The sequence below is a fragment of the Trichechus manatus genome, unplaced genomic scaffold, assembly GCF_000243295.1.
Source record: "Trichechus manatus latirostris isolate Lorelei unplaced genomic scaffold, TriManLat1.0 scaffold00160, whole genome shotgun sequence".
In the NCBI taxonomy this organism is placed as follows: Eukaryota; Metazoa; Chordata; class Mammalia; order Sirenia; family Trichechidae; genus Trichechus; species Trichechus manatus.
The window spans coordinates 6,329,710-6,336,296 of record NW_004444096.1 but is presented as its reverse complement, the minus strand read 5'-3'; the positions used below and the strand labels follow the sequence as shown (position 1 = coordinate 6,336,296).

Genomic DNA, 6,587 nt, shown 5'->3' with positions numbered 1-6,587 from the left:
AACCATAACAAATGAAAATTATTTTTAATAAGTAGAAATACACACACACACACATATGTGATTATTCGGTTTATGAAAATATACTAAAATATAATTAAAAGAAATACACATATACCTGGGTAACAATGGCCAGCAATATTGAAGGATCAGATATTAGTCTAGATTCCAGAGACTTAAATATGGATTTTAATGCCATTTTTCTAGATTTAACAAAGCCTAATTTGGATCTGAATTTTAACTGAATCACCTACGGGCTGCACGCAAGTGAGTTTCCTTAGGATTGCTAGCTGAAAAACTTACACTTTTTTTGATGAAAGATGATACCAACCAGATCATTTTAATTTTAAACGTTGTTTCTTCTGATGCTAATGTGTGATGTCAACTTGTGGTTGAAAAGCCTCTTTTTCCTGCACGCCCCACTTTTTGTTTAGATGTCGTGTTGCGTTGTTAGGTGCCATCGAGTGGGTTCCTACTCAGGAGGCGTGGCCAACATGGCGGACTAGTTAGACACTTCCTATATCCCTCTTTCAACAAAGACTGGAAAAACAAGTGATTTGATTCTATGTGAGTCGGTTCCTACTCATAGTGACCCTATGTACAACAGAATGAAATACTGCCAGGTCCTGCACCATTCTCACAATCTTTCTTACTCTTGAGCCCATCGTTGCAGCCACTGTGTCAATCCATCTCCTTGTTTAGATGCTATTTTTAAAAGTTACTTTTCTCACTCTATGTAGTTGACTTTGGTTTTTGTCACCTTCAACCTAATAGTCCTGTTAAAATATGGAAAATTAGTCAGGATTAGAGAAACAATAATATAATGCATAATATAATATATATAATATTACAATGAGTAGTTATTTAATATTTTAACCTCTGGCATGATATATAATTCAATAACGTTTAATGTTTTATCTTTCCAAGAGATATTTGTTTTTGTCAGAGGACATCTGATGATTCCATAATGTATTAAAAAATAATATTGAATGCAAACATTCTAAAAACTCAAGTAGATAAGTTTGGAAATAGTGGTCTTTGTGTCAGCTATGTACAAGAGGGTGGAAAATGTAATAATTTCTCAGAATAATATTCAACAAACATGATTAATACTGGTTGGTAATGGTGCTATGCTTTTTAGCACTTTTCCATCATAATGGAAATGGTATAATAAGGAAATGTAGAAAGAAGTATGTAATGCCTAGATTTTGCAAGCTAGTCTAAAAATAAAACAGTGAAATCTAAGGTAGTGATAACATGGCCTAAGATTTAATAGCTTGTGATGAGATGGAAACATTTAACTGTATGGCTGGGCAAGCCATTTATCCACCCAAATCCTATAGAATATAAGAACAATTTCTCAAAAGCACTTTAAAAGGGAAAATCTATACGACATATTTGAAGATGTACTCTGTCCTTTCAATAGGAGCTCAACATCTTCTATGTTCTGGAGGTGCGTGATGAGAGAAAGTGACCTCAGAACAGCCCGAGTGTGAGGATTTCCTGTCCAAACATTAACTAACACATTGATGAGCCAGCTACTTTTTCCACTCGGCCTCACTCTGAGCCCTCACAGGACAGTCTGCGAAGAGCGCAGATATTGTTTGTTCTTGAACTGGATTAATGTCTTCAGATTTCTCCTGCTATTATCTAGCTATAGCAGGCCCCTCTAGGACATTGACCAGGCCTCCCCACTAAAAGATGCATGGCGTTCTGACCGACAGAAGGTATGGGCCACTGCTCTCTTCTGTGTGTTCTAGCCCACCTCATTTAGTGGGAGATCATAAATGTTGTGCATGATACACTGAGGGACTATTAATGTACAGTAGAATCTAAGAAGAACACTGGAGTCCTTATTTGAATAAGTCAGGGTAAAGAGTAAACATCAAACATGTTTGAAGATTTCTTAAAGTATTCAAATTACTATCTGTGGAGAATTAGTCAAGCACACACATGCACATACACACACATGTATTTGAGTTTGTTAATCAATATCATTTAAAGCAAAATTCCATAAGCATCATGACAATGAACAATTGATTTAGATTTTTTAATTGGTCCAACTTGTGACTTTGAATAATAATATATTGTTTTATATTGAGCCAAATCTGTAGAACTATATTTTTAAAAAGAAACTAATCAAATGATGCAAGGTCAGACATAATTCCTCATCCACTTGGTTAGATTCTACCTATTCAGTTTCATTTCTAAGAAAAAGCAGGATGAGTTAGCTTCCATAAAATGCTAGCCTGAACTTAATAATAAATAACAAAAGGTTTTTAAAACTTTAAGAAAACATTTTTAAAAATGAACCACACTGACATAAGAGAATCTTATCTAATGAGTTATTTTACAATTTCTAACTGAAATAGGTCAGAAACAATAACATGGCATTTGTGCTAAAATAATAATTAAAAAGGCAAACAGCTATTGAGAGCTTATAAGTGCCAGGTTGAGTGTTAAGTGTATTGCATACATTATTTTTATATATTATCATTCCTATTTTGTTTAAAAAACTAAGCAAATTTTTGAAGGTCAAACATTGTAGGTTTAAAAACTGAAATTTAATTCCAGATTTCACTGACTCTGGAGCCCATTGACTGAATTAGATTACATGAACTGAATTAGTATAATTAAATAGTCAACTAAAGTGACCCTCATTGGCCTTGACAACCACAGGATTTTTCTGGAATTTGACATCAACAGTGTTCTTACATAAATGGTTTACATTTTCATTTATCAATTTATAGTTCATATTCTAGCCATTAAATAATTGACAATTACTTCCATAAAGAAGTGTTTTTTAGAAAACATGTTTGTTTGTTTTTGTGGTGCTTCCAGTGTTTTCAGCTTGTGCATCAATTTAGGGTGTCATGTAACATGTTCCAACATGTAAACATTTTTCTTAAATTCTTCGTGATTTCTCAGAACTCTCCACCCATTCATTAGCAAGAAAAAGAATGTATGCTAACCCTTTATCTCCTTTAAGTAAATACATGTCACTGAACCAAAGTAATTTAGAGCAATAAATTAATATATATGCCAACTTTCCAATCCGCTAGTCTTTGGAGTGGAGTCCTGGTGGCGCGGTGGTTAAGATCTCGGCTGCTAATGAAAAGGTCCGCAGTTCGAATCCACCAGCTGCACCTTGGAAACCATATGGGGCAGTTCTCCTCCGTCCTATAGGGTCACTATCAGAACAGACCTGACGGCACAGAACACCAACAACAACAATCTTTGGAGTACTCAGTCTTTGATTATTATTACATTTTAAATTTTCATAAAAATTGATGCATCATTTTTTTCAAATACAGAATTTTAAATTTTAACGCAGATAATATATGTTATTATGATATTTTGATCGAGTCTGACTTTTAATAAATAAGGATATTTTAATTTATGAACTTCTTTATCCTCAATAATTTATTGCTTTCCATTACTCCAGCAAATAATATTTTGTCCAATGCAGGATATCTGAAAAAAAAAGTACTTACTCCACACTGGACCCTTGTGGAAAGCCTAAAGTAAATCCGGATCAGAACTAGACTCGTCAACTGCAAATGACCACATATCCTCGCCTTACTCCCATCCCCCACAGCCCAGTTTGTGTGCACAGCCGTCTTGTCATTGTCTGCACCACATACTGACTCCTTAAAGCACAGTTACTTTAAAGCACAGTCCGTGACACCACTCAGCTGCAGAGATGAGTAATCAAAGAGTAATCTACTCAGAAGTCAAACTGGCCGAACACCCAAAGAGGCAGCAAACCAAACCTAGGAGCAAAAATAGCTGCTCCATTTCAGACAGTGAGCAGCATATAACCTATGTGGAATTAAATCTTCATAATGCCTCTCAGGATCTTCAAAGAAATGACAAGAAACTCCACTGCAAAGGTAAAGCATTTACTGGACCTTCAATATAACTGCTCTAGGCTGTGCAGTTGGGAGCAGAGATGTGGGGAAACAGGAAAAATTGAGACGGGAAACGATAGTCAGATTTGGGGAACAGGCTCACATATTTTCATTTTTGAGGATCAGAACTCAAATTGGGGATATGATATTGTAATATGGAATCTGAAGACTACTTTTATTCAGGCCTTGTTGAAATCTGTAGTTTTTGACCAACAATTCATAGAGCATTATGTTTACTGAAAATGCAGTGGTGTAGAGAAAGATTACAAAGGTGGAAGTGGGTTCAGTCCCAGCGTTCATGCATATAATTGTCTGTGCATAGGGTTCCTCTTGTATGTAAAGCTCCCAAACCATTTGCTCCGTCTTCCCTTTCTCAGTATTTCCATTTCTCCCTGCAGATTTTCCAGCACCTCCTGGGAGGCTCATTGCTGGGATCCTGGGACTCCTCTGCCTTGTCTTGTTGGCTGGTGTAATAACCATGACAATCACAGTTATTACACCTTGTAAGTTTTTCAAAGATAATAAGGAAAGTTTTCATTTTAAGGATTTGTAAGTGCCTCTAAAATTTTCATAATATTAGAGAATAGAACTTTGAGTTTAATTATATATTTAGACTCAATGTTTATATTTGGACTAAATGTGGAAATGTTACTGTCAATTTGCAAAAAATATAAATAACAGGATGATGTATAGAGTATAGGTTTTATATATATATATTCTCCAAAACTTTTTTAAAGAGACTGAAAAAAATTATTGAACAGTATAACTTAATTTTTTAAAGTGGTTATATCAAGTACTGTAAGAGATTGTAAAGTTTGATTTATTAGCCTCTCTTTCCAAAAAAACCACTTGTTACCTGTATGTGCAGGAATTAAATTTCAGGAATTAAAATTTTCTCCCAAAGACCTTCATGACTTTATTAACTGTTTTTGGTTATTTTTATTGCATATTATTCTAATTCTAAACACACTAAATTTCAAGAAATTGAAATATCATGATTTATTTGTAGGGTAACAATCTTTCTAAGAATTACCGTAAATTTTTTAGCTCCTGTAAAACTGGAACAGAACAATTCTTCTTGCGTAACAAGAACCCAAAAAGGTATGTAACCATTTATAAAATTCTGAGGCTAGTGCAATTTTTATTTTGTCTCTATATTGGGGCTTGCAAAAATGATAATAGATTTTTAAAAACTAAAATTGAGCAAATACATTTTCATACATAAAGATTACAGGAGGGCATTCCTTCTTGCCTAACAATAAGATGAAATACTTCTTTAAAGTCAGTAGATCATTATCTATGTACTCATCACAATAAAATAGACGCAGTGCATGCACGTTTTCAGGGCATGTATAGGATATAGTCTTTGTTTGTTTGCCTTATATGGGTCCAGTCCATAAAAGAGGGGTCCAGATGCTAACTTTCTGTGCACGTACGTATGAGTTTTTGTGTTTTGTTTTACTAGTCTGTGGAGGTGCATGTCTTGGTTATGGACATATTGGTTTCTACCTATGCAAATATGTCAATTAATTTTTATTTGTTAATTCAAATAGTTTTGGTGATAATTCACAATCTTTCTTAGGATGTTATTGTCCAAAGGCCTGGTTTATGTATCCAACAATTGTTATTACATTAGTGTTAAAAGAAAATCAGGGAATGAGAGTTGGATGGACTGTGTTTCTAAGAAATCTCACCTGCTTTACATAGACAATGAAGAAGAAATGGTAAGATTTTTAAATGTCTCAAACATTTTAATGAAAGTTTCTTTTAGTCAATATTATGTTTATAGGATTAATGTATATTTTAGTATATAATTATAGTTTATTTATCTTCAAGGCTGTTTAATGCTCCTTTGTTTGACTTTACAATATTTTATGTATATCATTAGGCTGTTAATGCACATTTGCTTGTTCTGAGTGCTTGCTTTTCATGAAAAACAATACTTCTATAAGTGCTTTTCTTCCAAAATAAACTTTGTTCTTTCAGTTTATCATACATAAAATAACTAAACTTATAATTGTGCTGATTGACCAAAATGTGAGTAAAACCCTTTGCCAGCAGTTGAGTCCAACTCTTGGAGACACTAGAACTGCCCCCTGTGGTCTCCAAGGCTGTCAACCCTTGTGGAAGCAGACTGCCGTGTCTTTCTCCCACAGGACGGGCCGTTGGGTTCTATCTGCAGAACTTTCGGTTAGAAGCCACTCAGCCACTGCACCACCAGGGCTCCTGGAGAGTGAATAGAGCCATATGTTTACAAATACTTGGTCTCTGGGTAAAGCACCCTGTGGTGCAGTGATTAAACGCTCTGCTGCTAATCAATCAGTGGTTCAGCATCAACCTGGAAGAAAGGTTTGGTGATCTGCTTCTACATGAACCCCAGCCTCCACCAGCCTGAACCCAGAAGAACTAGATGGTGCCCAGCTACCACCACCAACTGCTCTGACAGGGATCACAATAGAGGGTTCCAGACAGAGCGGTAGAAAAACGTAGAACAAAATCCAAATTCACAAAAAAAGACCAGACTTTTTGGTCTCACAGAGACAGGGCAATCCCTGAGACTGTGGCCGCACAGTATTGTAACTCAGAACTAAAGCCGCTCCTAAAGTCACCCTTTCAGCCAAAGATTAGGCAAGCCTATAAAACAAACAATAACACTCAAGAGGAAAGTGCTTCTTAGTT

General features: G+C 35.3%; 1 pseudogene; it reads left to right on the top strand.

Moving 5' to 3' along the window:
* Positions 1–3,585: 3,585 nt before the first annotated feature.
* The window catches only part of LOC111822329 (NKG2-A/NKG2-B type II integral membrane protein-like), a 4,676-nt pseudogene continuing 1,674 nt past the window's right edge, over positions 3,586–6,587 (top strand).